The 26,042-nt window shown below is 45.7% G+C and overlaps 1 long non-coding RNA gene across 1 annotated transcript; it reads left to right on the forward strand.

Moving 5' to 3' along the window:
* The first annotated feature begins 703 nt into the window (after positions 1-703).
* On the forward strand, positions 704-24,849 carry LOC129381948 (uncharacterized). The gene is made up of 3 exons (XR_008610019.2): positions 704-771; positions 10,312-10,389; positions 24,798-24,849. It is a non-coding gene; the product is annotated as an uncharacterized lncRNA (long non-coding RNA).
* Positions 24,850-26,042: the final 1,193 nt, after the last annotated feature.

Raw genomic sequence — 26,042 nt, forward strand, 5'->3', positions numbered from 1 at the left:
CGAGAAAGCATAATTTTGTTACACTGAAACTGAAACACAAACCCCTTTTAACGGCATTTGTGCAATTCATGGAGTGCCGCGCCCGGTTCCTTGCAACACCATTCAAAGGGTTCTCGGCTCCGTTCATCTGGTGTCCACGCAGGAGGCCGCGTTCCCAGCAGAAAGCTTGCTGTCTTGCATAGCGTTCACCACCGGCGTTTCCCGGTACCAATTACGCTTACATAAGCGGAAGTTGCCGCGAAATGTGAGAAGCCGTCAGGGATATATGAGTGCTATCGCTTTCCACTATTAAAGGCAAAGCTTAAGCGTACTCCAAATTATTGGGTATGAGCAATAAGTGAGGACCATCATCATCATCACCTTATTTCACCCTATCTTTTATATGTAGGCTGTGCTGTATTACATGCTCTCAATTTACCATCCATGTCACTACTGGAGTTAAATTCCACTTTCTTTTATAAGTGCCATAACCACCAGCAGAAGGAACATCTTCAGTTCGAACCTTTCTTTTAGGTAAACTCACGATGAAGCTGACTGGGTAAACTTATTTGCCCCACTTAAGGGACTAATTAAGTGTTTCGGACGTTAATTGTGAAAGCGCAAGTACGGTTCTTCGTTGTTCCACAGATGACGTCCATTTCTTCCCGAGTCCATTGCAAACAGTTAAATTAGGGGCAGCGAGCTTTCTGGTAAAGGAAGAGAACGAAGAAGAGCGAGGAACGCAGAGGAGCAGCATCCTGCAACAGAGCAGCAAATCCGGCGCATGCAGATGTGAGTATTTCATAAAAAAGTGACTTTTCTATGACAGCCTCGTCTATTCTCTATGATGATGCTGCATGCTTTGTAAGAGTCGCCGTTAAATTATGGGGTTTTACGTGCCAAAACCACTTTCTGATTATGAGGCACGCCGTAGTGTAGGACTCCGGAAATTTTGACCACTTGGGGTTCTTTAAAGTGCACCTAAATCTAAGTACACGGGTGTTTTCGCATTTCGCCTCCATCGAAATGCGGCCGCCGTGGCCGGGATTCGATCCCGCGACCTCGTGCTCGGCAGCCCAACACTATAGCACCTGAGCAACCACGGCGGGTAAGCGTCGAAGCTCACCAAGTTGCTCCATTTTTGGTTTACCACGTATGGCCAATCCTTTATACTTCTCATGAAGAGGAGAGTAGAAGGCAAGAAAGGTTTAGGCCAAGTTCTGCTGATAACGGAAGAAAAAGATTGTAACGCCATCAAAAGCGTTCATGAATGAGCAACAACAAAAACGCTATCTAAACATTAGCAACCGTCCTGTTCTCGTATGTTACAGGCGAAAATGTGCTTTCGTAGTGCCAAGCTAGCAACAATATTCCATTGGCCACAGCTCTCAGGCGCTTTTATTAAAGAGTCTCTTTCTCTGCGCCATCTCTATGTTGGAGTTGTGATAGTGATCTACGATGAAGGGTGTAGCATTTGCTCCTGAGCGGGAGATTACTCGATGCATTTGTTGGACACCTAACTAGCTCTGCTCACAAGAATGCAACTGAATTTCGCGTATGCGCATAAAAATCAAGACATTATTTTACCTCTGACCAGCACTGCGCATTTACGCACGTCCGCTGGGTGCGGGCTGCAATGGGAGCGAACGTGAGAGTCGCAGTTGTGTCCTCGGCCGCTTGGCTGCGCCCAACAGCGCTAGTTAGGGGCGACAGGACGCAACGGGAGACGGCGTTCCGAGTGCGTTCTTGAGCCCTGTTTCCCGGCTGGTGGGGTCGCGGCAAAGGAAACTTTTCGATGCATGCCACAGGCCGCTACTTTTCTTTATTTTATCCAGCGGTCGTGCTTAAGGTGAACGCGGGACGTTTGCGGCTCATGATGCCCTAAAAATACGAGCAAAGCTATAACATGAATTGTGAGATGCTGGTGAATTCAAATGATAGAGACATCACAGAGACGTTGTCAAGCGCGTCCAGTTAAAAGAAATTTAAAGAATTCAGCTTTGTCAGCCGACTCTCGTCATGCAGTCGCGCTCACGGCGGCGTCGTCATGCACTGCTCACGTATTCGTTGTCACAGGCCGTCGGTCGTGGTTGTTCCATCCTCATCACTCCAGCTTCGTCTTCGGACGTTCGTGATGCCGTCATCACGCCCCTGTTGTCAAATACTCGTCGCCGTCCAACTGTCCTCATACCATTTTCATGTCATTGTAATAATGTCCCGAAAGTCATACCGTCATCGTCATCCATTGGTCATCATATTTTTGTTGTGATCTCATCATGCTCGTTTTGTCGTTGTCATTCTAACTTCGTCATCCACTCTTCTCATGCAGTCGTCGTCACGCAGTGGTCGTCATGCTGTCGCCGTCATACCACTTTTGCATCCCGTCTTCTTCTTAATTCTATCGTAGGCAAGATGTCCCATTCAGTCATGATTAAGCCACCACTGTCATGCCATAGTCATCACTGCGTAATCTTCAGACCTTTGCTATCGTGCATCCGTTGTCATAGGGTTTTTGTAATGCCTTCGTGATCAGGCGATCGTCCTCAAGTCACCATCGCACTGTAGGCTTCGTGATACAACACTCGTTACACCACAGGCCTTATACATTTGCGATGCCATCGTCGTAACACAGTCATGATGCATGCATGAGCCCTCACTGTCGGCTGATGTCTTTACGCTCGTTCCATCGTCGTCGCTCTAACTTCTTCGTCCAACTGTCATGATGCCGTATTAGGGAAGCCATTGTTGTTACACAGTTTGTCATGCCATTGTCACCCCTCCATCGTCATGGCACAGTTGTCATTATGCATTCTTGCCATACTGATGTGAAGTTATCGCGGTTGTTCCATCATTGTAACTCAAGCTCCGACATCCGGCTCTCGTCATGTCATTGTTGTCACGAAATCATCGTCACAAAGCCACTGTCGTATCATGTTTCTCATGCCAATGTCGTGACATATACGTTTTACCATCGTGATCACTTCTGTAACGTCATGCCATTATGGTCGTACGGTCGTCGTCATACCGCCTTCAGTCCATCCAACGCCTTCTTTGCTTCTTCATCATTCTACTGTCATCATGTCATTCAATCATGATTATGCTACTTGTTGTCATGTCATCGTCATCTATTCGTCGGTAGACAGTCCACATTACGGGTCCGTTGCCATACAATCGTCGGCATACCATTGTGTTCCTGTTATCGTCGTTATTCGAGATTCATTATACGCTTCTTATCATACTGCCATCGTCACAACACGTCATCACCCTATTGCAATCATGTCGTCATCGTCATGCTGTGGTAGGTTTACCATCGTCATGAGAATGTTCACCTCATTATGATAATGCCTTTTTTCTCGTACAGCGTTGTCGTTGCGAATGAGTGAGTGCCATCATGAAATGCCGTGATATCGGAATACAGGCAAAGCAGCAGAACCGTAACAATGACCAGTACAGATGGTGAACAAACGTGACTATAAAAATACCATGTTTCGCTACACAACTCGAATTCTAATCTTAATGTCATCGGAAGTCATCGTGAGATGAGTTCTGCCGTAATTTTGTTCCTCTGATATATGTACCTACGGTTTGGGTACAGTGCGCCTACACTGATGTTGAAATAGACCGAGATCACAAAAGAGCGCTAACTACCAATACGCGTTTATCGTCAGTGGCTGATTATACTGACGATGATATCTGTCCGAAATACGCGTTTCACGTTTTAGGGCAGATAATTTATTATCTGATGCGCCACAAAGCGCACAAGCGAAGCGCAATCGCGACAAATATTTGGGATTGGCATTCATTTCCTACATGAGAAACTTTGAGCCTATCACTCTGTATGTCTCTATCGAGCTTCTTACGCCGACCCATTGAACCAAGTTGTCTACCAGCTCTTTGGTCACTAGGTATGTGCAGGCGCTCCATCGTCGTCATTCCAGCTTCGTGATCTGAATGTCTTCATGCCGCTGTCTTTACCCATTTTGCTCAGGCCTAGTGATCCTACGTGTCTAATAGCTTCTCTCAGTATGTCGGTGAGCTCTTGGTCGTGATGCCGTCACTGTCACTCCATCATCGTTATTCCAGTTTTGTCACCTGACTCTCCTCATGTCATCGTCATCATGCCGCTATGCTCATGAGCAACTTTTGCAAGTGAGCGCGATAGCAAAGTGGGGCGTGTATGTTGCGTATAGCCGAATCACCAGTAGTATCGCAATAGCCACTAAAGACGTTCAAAACCTCACTTTAGGAGTACACTGTCTACCTTCATTGCTCAAATAGTAATCGCATTACCCTCTGCAGTCCTTTTAAGACGAGCTCTGTGGTAATATTTTCTCCCTCTATATTTTCAAGAGTGAGCTTAAGCCGCTTCTGCTAACTTAAGCTATGCCAACAAAAAAGTTGTTCAGTGTGCACGTTGGGAAATAAAAGTAAGCTGTGGTTTTTAAGGTCTCACAGTGGTATAGTGTGTTATGAAGGACGCCTTATCGTATGATAGCGCAAACATTTTTCTACCTGTAGTTTCTTAACGTGCAAACACGGCACAGTAAACAAGCGTTCGTACATTGCGCCTCCCTGGGAAAGTGGCTGCCGCGGGGAGGATGGGAGCCGCGATCTGCTTCTCAGCAGTGCAACGCCTTCGCCATTGAGTGACGCCGGTGGGTGGTTCACGGCCACACGGATTGCAGTGAAGGGCAGCGCACACATCACCCACACGTTCTTTTATTTTTCCATTCCGTGAAAATATTCTGAGCGGCTCACTAATACAGCGCTTGCTACATTGCTCGCAACAAAAAAGTGGGATGCGATAATTCCCCAGCCGACCAGTATCCCTAAGTCCATTTCTCACAAGATGGAAGCTAGATTTTAACCAATTTAAGCGATTCTCCCAGGAAAAGTACCCATCCTATACACAGAATGGGATTACACAATGTTTGTTTTGAAATTTGCACGTGCCGAATGGTATACCTTAGGTCCCTTCACCTCAATCACAAAAACTGGGTGTCGTTCCGTACATCCATCAAGAGTGCCTTAATTGGAAAAGCCTCGAATAACAATTATTTTCCTTCTGCTGTTGAGCAGGTCGTCAAGTTTGCGATTCGAGACGTAGCACTCACAGGCAACCTCTTTCCAACAAACGGCGAAACATGAGATTTCCTACCTGCGCTAGTAAGGTGATTCATGTCGTCTGTCTGTTATAGTGGCAACAATTGTGCAAGGCAAAATGGACGCTGTATTCATGTCGTCTGTCTGTTATAGTGGCGAGAATTGTGCAAGGCAAAATGGATGCTGTATAAATTGAGTACTTACAGCAACTTCGTCATATTTGAACTGCAATAGCACCCTTAATTTGTAAGTATTACAGTGAAGAAATTACACGTTGCCGTTCTCTTTTTTGCACGTTTTTTTTTTCTCATTGTCGAAAACTTGTGGTCTTCATGCTCACACCAGCCTCTTGTCAATCCCGCTGTTTGTTGCTGTTTCTTCGGAAGCGCTGGGATTGCGTCAGTTGTTCAGAATGTAGGGGCTATAAACTCTGCTGTGCCATTTGTCTGAGGCAAATGCACTTTGCAAAATATTGTGCCGGCGAAATATCTCTAAAGGGAGCTGCAGTAAATCAAAGTGGAATCCGCTGAACCTGTGCGTCCAAAGAACATTAATAAAGACACCGCAAAAGTTCCATGGTGTGGTTTGCAGCAACTTACGTAAGTTCTTGTATGTGAATTTCAAAGCGTGTCACCCTGAGCGTTCTGTCTAATTCAACTCAGTTATGCGCAAGTAACAATAAGTGAATAAATGACGCAGCACGATTTCATAGCTTTATTAATTCTAAGGACCCCTGTGTAGTCTTTACTGCGTGTTCCAAATTGATCATAATGTTGATTCTACATGCGTGTTTCTGTAGCAATGTCAAAAATCGAACAAGAAAGTTACATTTTACGATTCGCCTATCACGTGTTTCCGTTATCCCTAGGTTAATTTCATGAGTACATTTTAAATTATCCAATGACGTGAAAGTGAATACAATAGTCCAAATACTAGGCGTGGTTTTCGGGCCATTCTTAATTTTATTACCTTGTCAAGTGCGACGAAAAAACCAAGTGCTACTGGAGCATCATGCGAAAAAAAAAAACGTGTTCGATATACATGGGGCGTCGACTGTAGTACACCAGCTTGGAGAGCATCAGACCTATGCTTTCCTCAAACAATACTGAATTTTTCTTGCAGGTAATTTGCAGAAATCTTCTTTAAACCTCTGTATTTTTTTTTTACTTTCTCCTCTTACCATAAACATTTTCCAGTGAAACTGTATAAGGCTGTGATCCAGGCTTTTGGGGCATCTGTCGGCAAAAACTATCATGTGGGCCGATCCTGCTGATAGTGCATTTTTTAAATTAAATTATGGGGTTTTACGTGCCAAAACCACTTTCGGATTATGAGGCACGCCGTAGTGGAGGACTGCAGAAATTTCGACCACCTGGGGTTCTTTAACGTGCACCTAAATCTAAGTACACGGGTGTTTTCACATTTCGCCCGGCTGATAGTGCAGAAATGATGATAGTGCAGAAATGATGCAAGCTCAATGGCACCAACTGCAGTAGGCACGGGGACCTGTCACATGCCCTTGAATTACCCTTGTCAGACTTGGGACCCACAGAGGTGCCAGGCGCAAGGGTAATAGCAGAAATGTTTGAAAAAAATTGTTTTGGACAACGTTTTCAAAAAGGTCTGTTAAATAATTCTTGGCGCCAACCGCGCGAACACGCTGGTGCCACTGCTCGCGCGTTCGTCGTCGTCTTCCACAGCTGGCTGCGTTGCTGCTCATCATTCAGCGTGGAATTTCACCAGAGCAAACTGCCCCTGGTGCGGCAACACACCCACACTATACCACATCACATGGGAGTGCGAACGAAATAAAGCATTCCACCAACACGAATTCCCGAGTGCGGAGCAATGGGAGAGCCGGCTCACCAGCAGCGAGCTCGCGGCCCAAAGGGCCTTAGTGCGGCACGCTGCTGATGCAGCGCGACTCAGTGGAGCCCTGGACTAGGGGCCCAACCTTGCTGAAGAGAAGCCTCAAGTCGCCGGCGCCAAGAAGACGACGGAGGCTTCGAATCCGCGAATCTCTTAAACGATCTCATTAAAAGTTTTCTACTACTACTACTTGTCTTCTGTCGTCGTAATGGCGAAGCAGCGTTTACGTGCGTATGAGCCATTGCTTAAGAGGGTGCGAGTCATTCATTGTTTTACGTGCTGGACACATGTATTAGGTGATACGTGCATGTGTGCGTGCCTATATCGTCACGATGACCGAAGAGCCGAAGATGAGGACAATATATACGTTCGTACCTTTGTTAAAAAAATGGCTGTGGCTTAGCTAAGGTTAAGCCCAGGATGCGAAGCATACTAGCCTTTATTTTAGTTGTTGAACCACTGTTTAGCCTGGTGAACTGCTGTTGCTTGGCTATATTTGGTTCGGCTAGACGAAGAAACAACTCATGCGTTACTCTGCTTCGCCTTCAAGAGTGGAACGCGACAGCGTTCTTGTCGACCCGCCAAGGGGTGTAAGACAATGGGCTACGGCGCAGCGACTACGCGCCCCGCATTGGACGCGGTGAGCGTCGAGCAACGCAGCGTTCGGCGCGGCAACGAAATGTCCGCCTGAGCAAGCGACGCACGCCTGAGCCTTAGAAACAGCTAGTGTCTAAGGCAACACCGCATTCATTAGAGGCGCTTTTGTACCGCTTTGAAGCATCGTACTCGTGGCTCAGTGGTAGCGTCTCCGTCTCACACTCCGGAGACCCTGGTTCGATTCCCACCCCGCCCATCTTGCAAGAGTTGAGCCAAAGCCACCCAGAAACAAGCGCAGCTGCTTATATTGGCCTCGAGCTCCACCACTGGAAAAGCTGGAGCCACCGTCGGCGTGACGTGCTAGGAGGGATCACGTGGACATAGCGGCAGCGTCGGCTGCTTCGGGCGCGCCGAAGCGAGCTGAAAATGAGTTTAAATTCGCTCGTACGCTGCGGTCCTCCTTTAGTGGCGAAATTTTCCCGCTTCGAGTGTCTCCTTTACAACGCTTGAAAGCACTACAATAGGTAGTGGCTGCCCTTGAAGGCGCGCAACATGGTAGGCTACTGCTCGGTGCCGCAGGGCCGGACGCACGTAACGGAGGCCGGTGTCAGCCTTATTCACACGTAGCCGCAGGACAAGAAGCTGCGTGAAGCTTGGCTCACGAAACATAAAACCGGCAAACAGTCATCGGCTACAACTCGGGTATGCAGCAAGCACAGACGCGAGGAAGATTTCTGCTACGGCGCCCGGTCTGCGATGTTCTGAAAACGCGCACTGAGATGCTCGCCCGAGTCCGCTGCCCGACTAATGTCATGAAGGTTTGGTTATGAACTTGTCGATGCTATAGATACTGGCAAGTTCAGTGGAGTGAAAAGGCAGCGGTAAGAAGCACATCTTAAAAAACCATGGCATATGGTCATGTTTCGTGTTCTGAATTAATGCACTGCATTACAAAAAAGGAGCAGCGGGAAATTGCACGCTGAGAACACCGATAAACATACAGTGCGACGCATCTCGAGAAATAATATTGAAAGGTCAAAGAATTTAGAAGAAAAAAAAAGATTGAATCGTCGCGACGGCACATCACAGTCCCGACCGTAGGCATCGAAGTCTCTACAATGAAATTATTTTTGAACAGCTCTGATAACGCCCACGCAACAATGGTTGCTTGTATACTGTCAAATGCTCATATTCTGCGGCCTGAAGCTCATGGCACGGTGCGATAACGCGCGCGCGGAGAAAGCGAAACAGTGCGCGGACAAGCATGCAGACGCGCAGTTGGTCGCTGCGAATCTACGCGATCGCTGCATTGAGGCTTCGTTCTATTACACTCCATTTAGTTATACAAACACTATAAGAACATATTTCACATAGTTTGATCTCAGCGTTTACCTACCTTTCACGCAAGAAGGCGGTTCGGGAGACTCCATCGCAGTGACCGCGCACAGTGGCGTTCACTGTACGTATTCGGTAAAGAGATAGCGTCTGTAAACGATTGTGTGCTTTCAGTTTGCTCAAGATTATTATTTAGACAGTAGGAAACTTCTCTCGTTTCGAAAGTACTTACAGAAATGTCCGGGAGAGCTCGCGCGTGGTGTTTTCAGTCAACGCTGACAGCAAAACCTATGAGGAGCTCGCCACGTGATCCCTCATACTACGCCAGCGAGGCGCTTCCGATGGGTGGCGACTCCATAACTCCTCGCCGCCAATACCGCCACGACGCCGCGAGCGACGGTGCGAGTTGGAGCCCCGTTTCTCCTCTGTCGTTACGTCACGGTGTCACGTGGTCAGCCTTGAAGGCAACGCCGCGAGCGACGGCGCGAGTTGGAGCCCCGTTTCTCCTCTGTCGTGACGTCACGGTGTCACGTGGTATTGAAGGCGACACCACCGCGCCTGAGGAGCTGGGTTGAGCTCTAGTAATATGCTTCGCATAAAATTCCGTGTCACCTCTGTGTCACGCGCTAAACAGCTTCACTGGCCATCCACCTTCACAGAGTGGTATGGCTCATGATTTTGTTGTTTCAGTTTGTTTACAAAAATTTTTCAGGTTAAATACCACTTCTCTGTTTGCACTATCCGAAAAGATTTCTTTACTGTGTCCCTTTATGATTTCTATAATATATTATTCTTTTGCCTTACAGAAATTTTATGCGCAACGACTATTTAAAATTTACAATAGCAGGGAAAGCTTTGTTTTCAACATGTTCTAGGGATGCCAAATGACAATAAGTAGTCGCGAAACTTGATCTTCATATAGTGAATGCGGCAAAAAAAAATCATACTCACATACGACGGCGAACAGCGTTAACTGGCCAAGTAAAAATCCTTGAAGCAAAAATATTCTAGCATACATAGGGAATCGGGTAACTGGAATAGCGGCATAATCTGGGCCATTAACACCTAAAAAATGGTGGAGGTGATAACGTGCGCGAAGTTAGAAACGTCATATCAAGTATCCACTCAACTTCGGTTCTCGCAGTCGTCTAGTCTTCGCGCATGTTAAGCTGTATGCTAGAAAAAAACACAGGCCAAAAATAAATTGCGTACATTAACGTCACCTCGTGGTATCAACGAATGAGGTGCTCTCCATGGCAGAAGTTGGAGTACATTGTTTATTTAGTTTTTATAATTTCTAATAAAAAAAATAAACAAATTTGACCGTACAATGCCACCCGTTTAGACGGTTAATGGTAAAAGAAGTGCTGCTTGCCAGTGATGTAATAAATGAGCGACTGACCGTTTGTGTGTTGTTCTTGTCTTCAGAGCCCGGGAAGAACCTGTACAACGATGTGTCTTTGCGATACACCAGGCACTGTGATGCTGTTGGGAGCTTTCTGCATCGTAAGTACGCCGCACTAACAAGCATTTTAGCTTCTTTAGGCAACCTATAAACCCATAGAGCGGCGAAATCCCTAAAGGCTGTTTCACATGCTGTGACAGAAACGACGAAAATCGGTGCAGTCGCACGCGTTGCCAGGCGATATTTAGAGGGCGCATTTCACATGATCGCGATTTCAACAATGCGACTGGTGCGACGTCCAGGGTTGTTTACTGCCAGGTTTCGTGGCACTCGCTGCGTAATTCCTTTAAATGAATAAAACATTTACATTACAATAACTTTGACTTTTTTTTATTAGGAGCAAATAATACGTGACTTTTGTAATTTAAAGGCGGGTAAAATTAAGAATTGTTGTCGAGTGCGAAACAGTGGCTTCTGAAGTTCAGTGGGATGAGACACGGCGCACGTAAACAGCGGTTCGCAGCTGTTTTAACGCTGTGTTTCCTTCATCTGCCTTCTATGACCGTTTGGTTCTGCCTGCGCTACAACAATCTACAAGATAACCTATCGAAAAGTTCATATAGCCACCCTCACTGCGTATGCAGTATTCGGAATTTGGCTGCCATGAAGTCATCGTGTCAGCCCAAAGAGATCCTCGCGCTACCCGTGCTAGGCGTCTGCTTCTGGAGAAATTATGCGTGTACATTGCTCGTGATTGCGCATGTGCGGTGCCTGTCCGTAGCCATAGTCTTGCGCCAAACGCAACAACAAGCACCCACCCGAAAGCGCGCGGCTGTCTTTGAACGAAACCGCAAATGATCTCTGTATGATTACTGATCGTGGTATGGATAATGTGCCATGAACTGCAACCTTAGCGTTAATCTGGTTCGTCCATCGGTGGGCGTGTGCTGTATATATATATATATATATATATATATATATATATATATATATATATATATATATATATATATATATATATATTTATATATATATATATATATGGGTGTGTGTGTGTGTGTGCGTGTGTGTGTGTGTGTGTGTGTGTGTGTGTGTGTGTGTGTGTGTGTGTGTGTGTGTGTGTGTGTGTGTGTGTGTACGAGTCCTCTCTAGACATTTCTATTCAGAGAGCACTGCTAGTTGCGTCGCTCCTATATGCTCCTATATGACTCGTATGCGTGCTATGACTCCTATCAAATTTTTTGTGCGGTTACCGCCACTCCTGTAGAAACTCCTCGTCGTATTATAGAATTCTAAAAGACACGCTTCTCGTCCACTTTGTTATGCTGTGTTTGACGCTGGTAGTCTACTGTGAATTTCTAACAAGAAGACCTTATCAATACGTGCAATCCGTAATGCAGGAACGTAGTTTCTGCTCAGCCTCGCACGCCGCTTCAGATAACCTGTTTTGTGGTAATATTATTATTAATATATTACAGTTCCATGACTGTTTTTTTTTCGCACTTCTCTAGATTTCGTGAGCTAGTTATGCATTTAACCTCTAATAGATCAACATTGTTACGACATGCTAAGGGAATCATTTCAATCTAGATTGCTCAGCCGAAGTTCAAATGAAAGCCTCAATGCGTATTCCTATCTGGCATTCCTAAACATATTCTATTTGCATAAATTTAGGTCCGCTTGAATTGCCAGCGATTCAGTGCTCAGTGCTGGAAAAACATTCTTTTATTTGCTTCGAAAGGCTGCTTCAATGTCGATAGTAAGGAATAATTATTGATTTCGAAAGTGTTAAGCAGTGACTATAACTCTTAGCTAATCAATGCAATTTTGCTTCATGAACATAATTAGGACTTTATTCTCCCTCTCGTAACATCTATGGAATGAAACTGTTCACTTTCATAAGTATCAACATGCAAACATTCCGTAGTTTCTCCTGATCATTTGTCCACATGCTATAGTGTGCGTGTTTGTATCAAGTTCTGGTGTTGCAATCGCAGCGATGTACACATTTTTTAAAAATATGTTACAACAAAGCAATTTGCTGAACTTTGTTTCCAAATCTACAAGATATGGCCGCGCAGTAACGACCACGTCAATAACCAAAATAAGAAACTGCAGATTCAGTACATGTCTTGGAATCTATGCGAAGTGCTGTTTTTGTCAAGCGGTCAGTGAAATGCTGGTAAAGTAATTGCTGTATTATAAAATCGGTCTTATTTTCAACAATCCAACATATCATCTTTCGCAAGGTTTGTTTATGCACCGCATCAGTCACAACCTTAATATCGTGCAATGTTTATACACTACACTGTTCACAAGTTATACCAAAATGCAGACAGCAGTTAATTTAGGTGCACACTGAGAGACATCCACACCGTGACGTTTGTTGAGGGAGGCATGGTGGGAGGTGTACGCATATGAATGAAGGGCATGTGCTTATGTATTTGTTTATTTATATACCTCGCTGGCTGCAAGGTTTGGTGTTAGGCGAGGGGAATAACAACGTAGTTAAAAAGAAGAAGGGCACAACATTATACAATACTGAACAAGCAATAACAGAAAAAATTACCGCCCACGGACCCCGTACAGATAGTAAACCGGCGAAGCTGAAATGTGCGGCTCCACTGTTTATCACATTGTTAATTTGAAATGCTACACATAGCGCTTAGCATGATCACCATCACGGAAGAGTGCAATGAGTGGTTCATTTTGTTAATCCAGTGGATTTATCAACGTCTTTCTGAATTACGTTACGCATTTGTGTTTTGTAATGCGCTAATCATTGTAATAATGACTCGCTAATGCACTGTAGTTACCAAGTGGTGCACCGGAGCCGCAGATTTCATTTAAATAAATACAGGAACACATTGCAACCTATTGCGAAGTCGGAGAGAGTCTGCTGCACGTGCACTCTGCTGCGAGAGAGAAACGACGTCACTTACTGTGTAGCCAGTGGTCCGCCACGCCTTTTCTGCATGATAATTGTTAGCATGATCTTGTCCTAACCCCGTCCTCCTGTGTGTCTTTTCCCTGCAGTAATAGGTAGATAAATGTACATACTTTAAATGCGTATGCATTTCTATGGCTACGCATATAAAAATTTGTCGTACGCCAGGGACGTGGTCTATGTGGACGCGGCGGAGTACGCAAATGAACAGAGTATGTCGATAGTTGCTACGAGTCTAGAGGGTGACTGCAGAGTTAGGGGGACGGTAAAAACATGACAGGCAGAGGTGGCGGAGGAAGCTGCCTTAGCACTGGCAATAGCCTCCACGGAAGCTAACATCGTAGTAAGCGACTGCAAGACAGCCGTCAAGAACTATGCAAAAGGAAGAATCTAGCCGGAAGCACTGAGAATTTTAAACAACTTTCGTGAAGATCGCGACATTCACATTATATGGGCACCCGGACACTCCTCCCTTCCCGGGAATAAAATAGCGCACAGCCTGGCTCGAGAACTGACAGGCCGAGCGGGTGACACGCAACAAATACTGGGAACGGAGAGAGACCGGATGACCAGCTTTAACGAGATCACCAAACACTATAAATTGGGAAGGGCCCATTTCCGCCCGGCACACTCTTCGTTAAGTAGACGGCAAGCGACAGCATGGCGCCTCTTATAAACAGACACATATCGGAACCCGGTGGTCTACCACCGCTACTACCCGGACCTTTACACGGAGAGACGTAGATTCTGTCATGAAAGGGCGGACCTACAACATATGGTTTGGGCTTGTCCTCGTACACCCATACAGAATAAAATAATTAAGACCAGAGAGCAGTGGGAGACCGCGTTGCTCAGCTGTGCACCGGAAGACCAACCCAAGGCAATCCAGCAGGCCGAAGATGCCGCCAGGGCCCGAGTGCTCGAGGCCGTCATTTAGGTAGAGATGCCTAGGTCTCAAATCTGCTGTGCACAAATAAAGTTTATTCCTCCTCCTCCGTACGTCACATAAGACGAATGCAATGGCTCATACCCCCGCAATAGGGTTTCTGTGGTCGGACCACGAGTGCTTCCCCGAGGCATATACTCTTTCGCTGTAGAAGGAATGCACACCTTTCTCCTACAAATACCATCATAAGGCGCGCTAACAAATGAAACTTTATTGAACATGCCGAGTAAATGCTGCTTGACAAGCAATAAATCGAAGGTACACAAAAAGGAGTACACGAACTGATGCGTGTCTGTACAGATCACAACAGGTAACGCATTTATCTCTCTGACAGTGCAACATAGGCCACGCTCACACAAGATTCTCCCAGTGTCTTTAAATCTACAGCTTCAATAATTTCTCAAGGCAGCCGATCTGCACAGTTGGCTAGCTTTTTCTGCTACATTGCACCTTCTACATCTGAGCGTGCATTGTAAAGGAAGAAGCTAGAATTCTCTACAAATCAGCTGCCTAGAGAAATTATGGAAGCTATAGATCTAAAAACCCTGGGAGAACCGGTCAGCATGGCCTCCGTTAGAGATGGATGCATACAGTAATTATTGCTTCTCCTTTTTGTGTGTCTTCAGTTTATTGCTTGTCAGCCCACATTTACTCGCTATGCACAATAAATATTCTGTTGTTCAAAGATCTCGGTTTTCTTGTTCGTCCTATTTGTTCTCTTCTGCCATTCTTGTGAATAGCCAGACTATTCTATAGTTTTTTAGGCTGCGACAAGTCCCATTATCGGCTCTTAGGATGCTTCAGTGTAACTTATAAAATCTTTCATTTGGGCAACGTTGCAAGAGGGTATAATGTGAAGCAGTGGGAACAGGGCACGCTAACATCTGACGAAAAGGTTTATTGTGAGAATGCCGTGATTTATATAGGTTACTTGAGAGAAGTACAGCAAGAATGCGTGATAAAAAGCAGTGCTTGATGAAACCAAAACATCAAAAGCAGGAAAGAGAGAAAATACAAATAAATATGCAAGTCCAGGGAAACAAGCATTGTCATTACCAACTGCGCATGCTGTCAGTATGTCTATAGCAAAAAGAATAGTGTTTCTTGAATGGTGTTGGGATGCATGATTGGCGATTGTAGGAATTTGTTTTTCCGTCACTCGGAATTTTCATCTGTTTTTTTTTCTGTAACATATTTATTTATGTTTGGTTGTGTTAAGCACCAACTTTAGCTGGCCTTCTTGCTGTCTGTTTGTTTTTCTGGTAAACTACAAATTGTCTCATTCTCACGATAAATCTTAGTTGGAAGTTGGGCCCCATCTCTCTCTAGTGTCATCCTGTTGATACTGCTTCATGTTATGCACCATTACGACATTTATGTGTCTGTGCGTATGTGTGTATGTGCGTGCACAGATTTGGATGTGAAATCAGGGCCTTGGGCAGGGCATTGCTCTTCTCCTGTGCAGCCTTATGAATTCATTATTTACATCACAACAGAAAGCAAATAGACACGATCAAACAGAAAGCACAGAGCGCTTTGATCTTCTCCGTTGTCAATGTTTTTTCGCTGTAGTTAATAGTGAACCCATTTCAACTTGTCCAATTTTCATTTCTTATGTTGGGTTCATGAGCCCAATGTGTTCTGGAATATTTGCATGAATATGTATTGCTTAATTTAATTTCTTGCCCTTGTGCTTGCATGTCGCCTGTCGATCTCCCGATTTTCCTGACAATCTTCTGTGATGTATGCGCCCTGATTGCTTCTAGCGGATCCATGCAGTCAGGCAGGATGTTGTAGTCTGCAAATTTGTACTGCAAGTGCTGCTTTTATTGCTTTCAGTTCAGCTTTTCTGGCTGCATGGTATGTAATTCTGTGTAGTGTCATACACTTACACTGTTATTGCATGACGTAGTAGTTCTGCGGAAACCCGCAAGGTGGAGAGAAGTAATTAATAAAGGGAAAATCAGTTTGTAGCAATTGCTACGAACGGGTGGATGTCTGATTTTCCCTTTATTAACTGTTATGGCAACATCAGTGTACTATATGTGCCTGATGTTTGTTTGTGCCTTCATGATTAGCATCCTCTTCTCTGTGTTTGGCAGTTGCATATAGTCTCCTGTCCTAATTGTTTGTCCCCATATTGCATTTTATTTGCCTATTGTGTTTCAAGTTCAGCAGCTCCTGTGGTTGTGTTTCTGAAAGGCGTGGTAGTTGTCTTTGAATATCACATGCTAGCTGGCATAGTATCGTGAATCAGGTTCCGAGCCTTTGAGGCAAATAATTTGGGCCGCAGAGTGCAACTTTACTCTGTGTAGGCGCTTGTTCGTTTGTTGTTTCTCGTAGAGGCCTTAAAGCATGGTAAAGATGGAAAGGCCTGTATTCGATGCCTGTATTGGATCAGTTATCTTTTTCATATGAGTTATCTTTTTCAGGTAATTCATACCGTACACTACATTGGACATAAGTACAGCATCTGCGACTTTCCATACTATCCGCTCGTCCAGCCCCCATGATATTTAGAATATTCTTTTCACTGGACGTAGAACATGTGTCCAGGCGTGGCACAATTGTTTCACCCATGGGCTAGCTGTGTTATCTTGGCATTACACTAACCGAGGATTTGGGGCTGTTGACATGCGCATAGATTTGTCCACCCACGTGAAGCGCAATGTGCAATCTCAGGCGATTCTTGATCGGGGTCTTATTTCCGATGCTGATGTAAGCTAACTTATCACACAATGAGAGGCCAGAATGGCTAAAAAAGTCTGGCGTCTTGTGGAGGCGCGTTGCATCGTTCTTGATTTCTGTATAATATAGCTTTCCCATAGACCGTAGTACTCGATAGTCTATAGTACTTACATCTATATCTGCAGACATTATGTGGAAACTAATAAGTCTGACAATTATTCTTTTCTATCTTTACTTCAAGTGGCGACACTATGTAATCTATAGGATTTAGCATAGATACCCGGCCCAGAATCCTTAGCACATCCTTGGAGGGCGTGCCGCGTTAGATGCGTTTTCGAAGGAGCAGCACTATATAAGCCGCGACTCAAAGGTGGTAAAGGAGAGCGCCATCAGTATTCACGGAAAGATCTTACGGAATTATTGTTCAAAAGAAAACACTTGAGACAGTCCTGATGCTTGACGTATCATTAGGGAAGGCAGCTGGCCAGTGGCCAAGAGCACTTACGAACGGCAGGGTTTGTGAATTCGGGTCTCCATTTTTTTTTAGCAGGCAGAGTATGCGTAAGCCGCCTTTACGCAAGTCCTACGCACTTCTATGCATCATTAGATTAAGATTGAACGGCAATAATTTGTCTCTCAGTTGAATCTACGGATTGGCAGACGCTTTCATCTTCAAAGATAACTCTAAAGGAGTAACCATAGGAAAAAACTCAAGGGGCACTTAGTTATCCCTATGTACATGAAGGCGAAAGCACTGCGCAACACCACAACTCAAGGTCGTGGGTTGAATTACAAACAAAGATTGCGGCTTCAAGTGGCTTATTCACTATATGTTAATTACATGTGCCTTTATTAACTTAGCATTAATTAAGACCAAATGTCGTGGGCGAGTCACACTAAAGGTCGATGGTTCGCTGCGTCTAAGGGCCGCCGGTGCTCATGCAAACTAAATCAAAGTTCCTGCCTGATGATTCGTATAATGTTTTGGTATTATTACCCGAAATCCAAAAAGCATTAAAAGGAGTACTTCAAGGGAACGTGTGAAGAGTAGAAGTTATACATTGCAAGAAAATATCTGTTATACGCCAGGAAAGGAACTAATATATTTCACACTAGTGTCCTTTATCTCTAATATTTGCAGCATGTTAGTCCTTGCAGATATAGCGTTTGATTAGTGCGCTTTATGGAACGGTTGTAGATATCGCAGGAAAATATGTGTAACGCAGTGTTTACTTTATTTGTCATGGAAGACGTGTTCTTTAAATGCGAAAGCATTTCTATGCTTACCAAACGAGTACAACAAAAATGTGCTGCGGCCCAGAGGTAGTGCAATACTGGGCAAGCCCGCGGCGGGGGTGTAGCAGGCTTCAAACACTCAGCAAAGTGAACGGAAGAGTGCTTGCATTGTTTGGAATCACGCATGTAATATAGGTAGTGTCCACAGAAGCGAGCGGCTTTACATTCGAATTGCCTGTCGCCTCCAGGCGAACGAAGCGGCGAGAACACAGCACTTAGACCGCTTGTGTAATACCCCGTTACGGGGTCTTTAATTAATAAAAATGAAATGAAATTAAACTCGCATAGCTCTCAGCACACGCCGCACCGCGCCTCTTTCGCAGATCGCTTTCAAGACATAGGCACGCGCGCCTGTATTCAACGAAAAGCAGGGAGAACACAGCATTCGAAGCTATCAGCAGTCGGCACTATCTGTCTGCATCGCGTATTGCGTTCAAGATATAATCCACGCGGTGCACAATGGTCTCCTCGGATGGATAAGGCGCTAAAGAGCGGTACAAGCTTATAATGATGGGAACGTCACGAGTGCACCTGACGCCCCACCTGCACTGGTTCACTTGCCTCATAAATTCATCTTGCGCCGCTGTCTGCCGCAGTTTGTGTTGCCGCAGGGCTGTCGTTTAGACTGGTCGTATCGAATTTTATCGCACTGATAATTACACCAGGCTGCATGGACATGACCAAGTTAAACAATGCTTCCGCACACTTAGACAACTTTCAGAGGAGCTTTGCCGTGCATTTTTTAATATATGAGCATTCTTTAGCAAGTACCCAAGCCCATCACGTGAAAAGTGTAATGCTTTGCAACTGCACAAAAATGCGTAGTTTGCGAAGTTAAGACATTTAATTGCTATAATGGTGCAAACATAGAGGATTGGCAGATTTTTTGAGGCTGCCCCAGGCTGCATAGTTTTACACGACGCGCACAGCTTCTTGAAGTGCATCATGGATGACACTGCATGATCCCCGGGTGGCGCAAATCGGTATGTCATCTGCGTAGACCGCGTGCTAGACGGTAGCTACCTGGTCTAGTAATACGGCAGCTTGTCCAAAGCCACGTTTAGGAGGGTGGGCGATAGGATCTAGCCCTGTGCCGTTCCTCTACCTGCGTGTGTGCTGACGTCCGACCGGGGCTCTCCGTAGTTGTACGGGCGTGCGCCGCAGTTGCAAAAGGCCATGTTGTCGAAAATGAAGTCGTGGAAGACGTTGTTGAAAACCGCCTTGAGGTCAAGGGACGGAACAGCTCTGGCCTATACCACAGTGGGACCATCCACCACGTTCCCCTTAACCTGCAGCAAAACGTCCTGTATAGAGCGGCTAGGTTCTACGAAGGCTCTACTCGGAAAGCATTGGCTTTATTCGGCAAAGTGTTGTAGTCGGGAGAGCACAGCGCGTTCAAAGAGTTTACCTACACACGAAGTTAAAGATATACGTCGGAGATTCGAGAGTGACAGTGCCTTGCCTTGATTTGGAATAAGTATGATATCGGTGTTGCGCCATTCCTGCAGAAGGGTCCAGTTTCTCCAGTTGTCACAGCAGAGGGCGGTTAAGTCTTGAATGTCCCGATTATCTGGGTTGTGTAGGAGCGTGCACAGACTCCCATCAGCCCAGGATGTGATTTTCCGCCAATTGCCCTGTATGGTCGCCCTCACCTCGGCTCCTGTAATATCGGGGTCTATGGGTGTGGCATCTGCGTGTGGTCAGGCTAGGTAGGTGGGGCGGGTACCTGTACCCATTTGCCCTTTCTGCAGTGTGAATTATAGTAGTATGGTGGCTTCATTTGTTGAAGATGGTGCAGATATATTTTCTTTTGTGTGGCGTCTAATATTTCGCCGAGTAGCCAACAGGTCCGAGATGTGCTTACCCTACCGCTGAGGCGATCGCAAAGGCTATGCCAGTTACTGTTTGTGAGAGTGTTCGTGTAGTCAACTGCCTCCATAGCTAGCTAGGCGGGTGATGCGGAGATGAAGTTTCCGATTTTGTTCCTGTCATCGTCACCGTCGAGTCAGGCATCTGCGGGCCTCCTACAGATGGAGCAAATGGCGATCCACATCGGGCGTCTCTGTCGGCACAGTGAGGAGTTGAGTCACAGTTTTTAGATCTGTTTGAGGTAGGTGGATCCACTTCATAAGGGAGCGGTTGTCCTGAGGAGTTAGGGAGCACCGGATATGCGTAAATGCATCCCAATTTGTTACCTTAAAAGCACGTTCACGAGTACATATCGGTTCTGCCTCTGGGGCAGGATCTAGAATATAAGGCCGCTGCCCAAGTTCTCCACGAGATTACTCGAAAGGTGTTAACCTGCCCCTGTGACCATCGTGAGCTCAGGACATGCGCCCCTGCTTACACTGTTGTCTGATTGTGTTAGCTGATCTGGTTTCGTCAGCAGAGTCATAGGATAGAGCTCAACAACATGAGGAATCCGGCGGGTTTGGGTGTTTCCGCTTGGTAACCGCAGGAAGGGTGCGGGATATTGAAGTCGCCTATAAGGACAATCTGTTTAGCCTGTTTGCACAGAAGCGAAAAAATATGCTCTAACTCATGCTTCCTCGCATTAGGTGCGCTGTAGGTATTAAGAACAAATAGCTTGCTTTAGGAACGCGAGCACGGGACCAATTTAGGAAGTACATGCCGTATGCGTGAGCTTTGGAAGGTGTGTTCGATAACGGTCATATGTTTGGACATTATAGTAACTGTGACGTGTGATGTGTCACTGTTTATTATGTCTGCGTAGGTGCTGTAGCCGGGAAGTGTAGGACCGCAGTGCACGTCCTGCAACGCTATTGCGTCAGGCGGATGTGGCTGTGTGGCAATGAATTGCGTAAGGGATTCGTGTTTCTGACGGTAACCCCTGCAATCCTATTGCCATAAGCTTAAGAGTGGGGAGTAGTGGACGTCACCTTACGGATTCTGGCCATGATCAGTTATTGGTTGTGTTTGATTTACACCCGTGGGCTGTACGAGTGGTAGTGCATCGGCCTTGCAGGTAACGGGAAGTGAGCTTTCCGGGCCCGCCGGGGTGGGTTTTCGCTCAGGTGCTGGTAATCGAGCAGGGTGAAGGTAATGTGGTGATCGCCATATATCACGTGAAGAGGACAGGGAGCGTTCGGATAAATGTGGAAAGATTGAAATTTGGCAGAGTGCGGCCCCTGTTTTTTTTAAGTATCGGCCACTGTATTCTAGACAGCGGACACCAGGAACTGTTGTATTGACAGCTGCCGCGGAACTGTGACTTCATCCCAAATCACTTCAGCCTGCAAAATAGCAACCAATCCCATATATAGATAGGCGCAACTTTCGTTCAGTGCCTCTTGTGCACAATAGTATTTGTGAGATATTTGCAAGGAGTTGTTATGAATGTGGCTCTATGTCGATCAGCATGGTTTGCAGAGTGGGTTGGGATTTAGAGTGTTGTTTGACGATAGGGTGAATGCGTGGGGAAGGGGATAGAGGCGGCGACTCTTCTGCCCAGCTCACCACTCGCTCTTTCTCCTCATATCCGTTTCTCTTTTGGCCCCTGGCCCTCAATCGGCGGCGGCTGGAAGACGGATCTTTAAAACGGCCAGCCGAGCCACTCCCGTGAGCTTGGCGGTGATCGCCGGGTGTTCCGCGAGCGCGGCTGTGTGTTATAGTTCAAGGTTTCTCCGCTGAGCTCCTTTGTGTCTTTGCGGATTGCGTAGAATTTTGGTGAGCGCTCAGCTCAGTCGTAATTCCAGGCTGACCTTGCGCTGAGCTGGGCGGGAGAGGCAGTTATTTGCGCTTGTTGTATTCACGGAGCAAGTGCGACTTGTTGGGCGGCGGAAGTTGACGAGATGGGCAGAGACGGTCGGCGGCGTGATGAGCGCCGCTACAGTGAATACATTTAGGTGTGCGCTAATGTTCCTTCGCATGGTTGGAGATGCCAAACGCCGCTAAACGGGGTCTGTCAGGCATGGGACAGACGTCTGCCGCAAGGTCCATCAAAAAGCACACGTGCCACACTTTCTGGCGTGATCGGTAGACGTGGAGGCGGAGATCTACTCCGCTGCCAGTGATGTTTGTCCCCAAGCCGAAAGTGTCCCCTCCTCATTAAGTGTATTAGGGGTACCACATTGCAAATCGTCCCCTTGGGAGTAGCCCGAACCTCCTTTTTTTGTGCTCACGGGGGTTTCGATGGCAATTTAGAGCGCAGGCTACTTTCCCAAGCGTATCACTCCGCAAGAAAGCCGAACGTAAGGCCGGGGAACGCTTGTGCCCTTTTGAACCAGTGGGTGCTCGGAAGTGGTGATAACCGAACCTTCAAGCTCCCGCAGCCGAGGCTGGCGCTCTACCACTATACGACGGCTGCGGACAAACACAACTTTATAGAGCCGATAAAACTGCTATCCTTAGCTCGTATAGCTGTACACTAATTTCCTATCGCAAGCGATGCTTCGCCTTTCGGACAAAAGAGTGACTTTATTTCTGTTGTTTCTTTTTTTTCTGTGAGGCCGCCGCTATTTTTATCGTGGGAGTGAACGCATTGCAAACACGTGGTGACGTCCTCGCTTAGCTGTTGGGTTCCTGAGCGTCCGCGGCAAAACGCCTGGTGCGGTCTCAAACTGTTCTGTATCAGGCGACACAGCGTTGGCCCGGCATTTCCTGATGTCACGAAGTCCTGGCCAGAAATGGAGGTCACTTTGGGTTAGATGGGCTTCATAGGCAGCGACAAAAGATGTAAATTTCACCTTACGATATAAATTGAAATCCATTTCTCGCCTCTGTATAACCTTATGGATCTTTTACTCTCACAGCGATAAATTAAGAATAGTTGCACAACTGCCTAATTGTACCTTTTGACTTAAACGGCACGTGAACGTTGCTCGTTGCTTGGAATAAGAATGAACGCACGTACCCATTTGGTCTCGTGGTATAATATTGAACTAACCCCTCCATGCGTTCCAAAACTTCTGGGCATTGGTACACCGTATGCCAAGACACAACTTAGCGCACACCAGTTTTGTTGTCTTTCATACGCTGCTTCTGCGATACCATACTCACGTCTGCATTTTTTACGCAAAAAAATACTTCATTTCCATTATATAAATGCGTTGGATCAGCAATGGCTTTACACCTACGCAATCTGCGCGCTATTCAATGGGCCCCACGATATGCTATCGATGAAGCTGCCTGTGATGATAAAGTAATTGCAACCACGTAGAAGGGTGCAAGCCTTCCAAAAACATACCTCATTTTTATGGTAGTCAATGATTTGGAACTGTGCTAACGTGGTTTAAAAATTGCTATGCGCAGCCTGGGAGGAACGAGCGCAATGCAAGCTTGCGCGTTCGCCGTCAAGCCGTCAGTGGGGCTGTTGGAATATCCAAAATTTCTCATAACCAAGCAAATCTCCTTTTACTCAATTTGGTGCTCAAATAAAATGGCTAATAATGTAAAAATCGAGTATTTTTACAAGCGTTCGCACAATCACCACCGACTAGTAAGCACGTGAAATATGAGAATGTTAAACAGCTAGCCTTTCATCTTTATCATTTATACCCTTAGACTAGACGGATATATCGATAAGATCAAGCATTTACACCTCTATGAGACTGTGTTGATCGTGCTTACTGATTGTGACACAAATGCCTGTGTGCCACTGCTTCAATATCGTATGGTTACGGGGCGCCGTCTCTATATCGCACTCTATCGCGGATGCTTCTGTGCACCATTCTGCCCAATGTAGAATAGAACTGAATTACCTCGTGAATATGTTAATTGCTATGCATTCTGTTTCCCTTTCGTGCGCGATATTTTATACGAGGGATGGTGAAATAAGATATCCACATCCACTGATAAGTAGGAACTTAATTCAGTACACAGAATTCTCTTTTATACTTTTTTCAAAATTTATTAATGTTTCAAGCAAAGAACTAACGCGAAGAAATTAAATGCACCAATACGCGAAAATCCGGAGTCGTCCGCGTCACCTTGAAGCGATGGTACCAAAAATGACCGACGGCGCATTGATGGTAAATTCCTCTGGGGGATTCCTATACAGAAAGTCAATGAATTACTGAAAAGATAATTTGTTAAGGGTATGCCTGGCGGGGGGGGGGGGGGGGGGGGGAATTCAACCCTCCACGCGTAAATGCTTCGCCGACACCTAGGCGGCTCCACGGTTCTAGCTGAATGAAAGATATGCCTATCGCATGCGTCATTGGTCACGTGACAACACACGCGTCACTTGCGCTTAGCGATTCACCGGTGTTTTGTATAGCACGATGGACTCTCGACGCGAAAATGGTCAGCAGGTTTCCAGTCTGTGGCCGACGTATACACGCACACACAACGAATCAGCAGAAAGAAGTTTTGTGCTTGTCGGCAACATGAACGGAAAACATTTCACCAAAGCGACTATAATGCTTTCGCATTCCCACACATAACTAGTGATAAGTTTCGCAACCAAATTTTATTTTTGAAACAGCGTATTAACATACATAAGTGTGATTATTCTACCGACTATTTAAAGATATTCGATTCGTATGCGTACACCTTTTCATGCCATCTGTAGAGTCTATATTTTAGTCGGGTTCGAAAAATAGTATTGACAGATTCCTAGCCAACAGTAAGATGTGTAAAAATCTACTGACAAAATGAATATTCTCTTCCAGATATACAATGTACTGAAATGTATTGTGTTTTTCTTGGCGACGAAGCTATTGGGCAAGTATTTGATTTCATTACTCATGAACGCTTATCGCTACGCTCTCCATTATCGAAAGAAAGGAATGGCGCCATAATTTGAGTATGATTTCTATACCGTGTGAATGAAGTTTCACCAGGTCTTGTTATCATCTCTTCATCTGTCATGCGAGTAACTTTCTAAGAAATACCAATAAGAACGTGCAGAGCTCTTTAAAAACGTTGCGTTTTGGGGTTTCTGAGAGGCATGAGTGAGACAATCATGCTGCAGTATTACGTCTTATACACTGGACAAATGAGATAATTATTCATTGGCCCGTACCTTTGCATGCAAACGGGAAACAACCTACTAACGGTCATGCAGGAAGCCACCCCAGGGCGCCTATTTAAACAATATGAAGAACATTTCTTTTTAATAGTCTGACATTTTTACACTGCGTGTATCATGTAGCAGTAATGCTAGAAAACTGCATTTCGTGACCAAGCAAATGTGTTTTCAGAAATATTGCAGAAGCATGTAAATTGGGTGTAGACATATGTGCTGGTGCTAACGTAGTGTTCGCAAGTGTATATTGCTATTAAAATGTGCTCAGAGAGGCCGCAGATGGAGCAGCAGCACAGCGCCTCGCTTGAGCCAGGCAGTTGCGCCAGTTTTCGTTCTGAAGATGCGAAGGCGCCGTGTCTGTGCCTCAGTAAGCCAGCTGTAGTATCGGAAACAATTTTCCACATTTCTTTTTACTCAACAAGCAGGCATCTCTAATTGTAGGGTCCGTTGCTGGGCACTGTTAAACATGCGTGCAACGGAGTAACAGCGTCATTTTTTACACATCTAACGAGCATAAATGCCACCGTATGAAATTTGTAACTGATAAAACGTCTCGCAAATTTGACCAACGGAAGCAAAAGAGGGGGAGAGGGAAGACCTGCGTACTTCTTTAAACAGACATATGCTAACACCATTTGTGGGCTACACACGCACATTATCATCGTTCGTTTGCCTTGAGGCTTAGGACACAAGCAGCAGCGAATTAACATCACACACTGACCAGCAGCGCATAATTTTACTTACTTCTTCAGCAATTTTGCTTACGCCGATCTCGCATGCTTAGGTAAATGTGAATATGCTTGCTCGAACCAAGTGCTTCCTGGTGTACTACAGCACTGTTTGGGCTATATCAGCAGTGCCCAAAAATACAAAACACACACGCTTACTG

This window comes from Dermacentor andersoni, chromosome 10, assembly GCF_023375885.2.
Source record: "Dermacentor andersoni chromosome 10, qqDerAnde1_hic_scaffold, whole genome shotgun sequence".
Classification (NCBI taxonomy): domain Eukaryota; kingdom Metazoa; phylum Arthropoda; class Arachnida; order Ixodida; family Ixodidae; genus Dermacentor; species Dermacentor andersoni.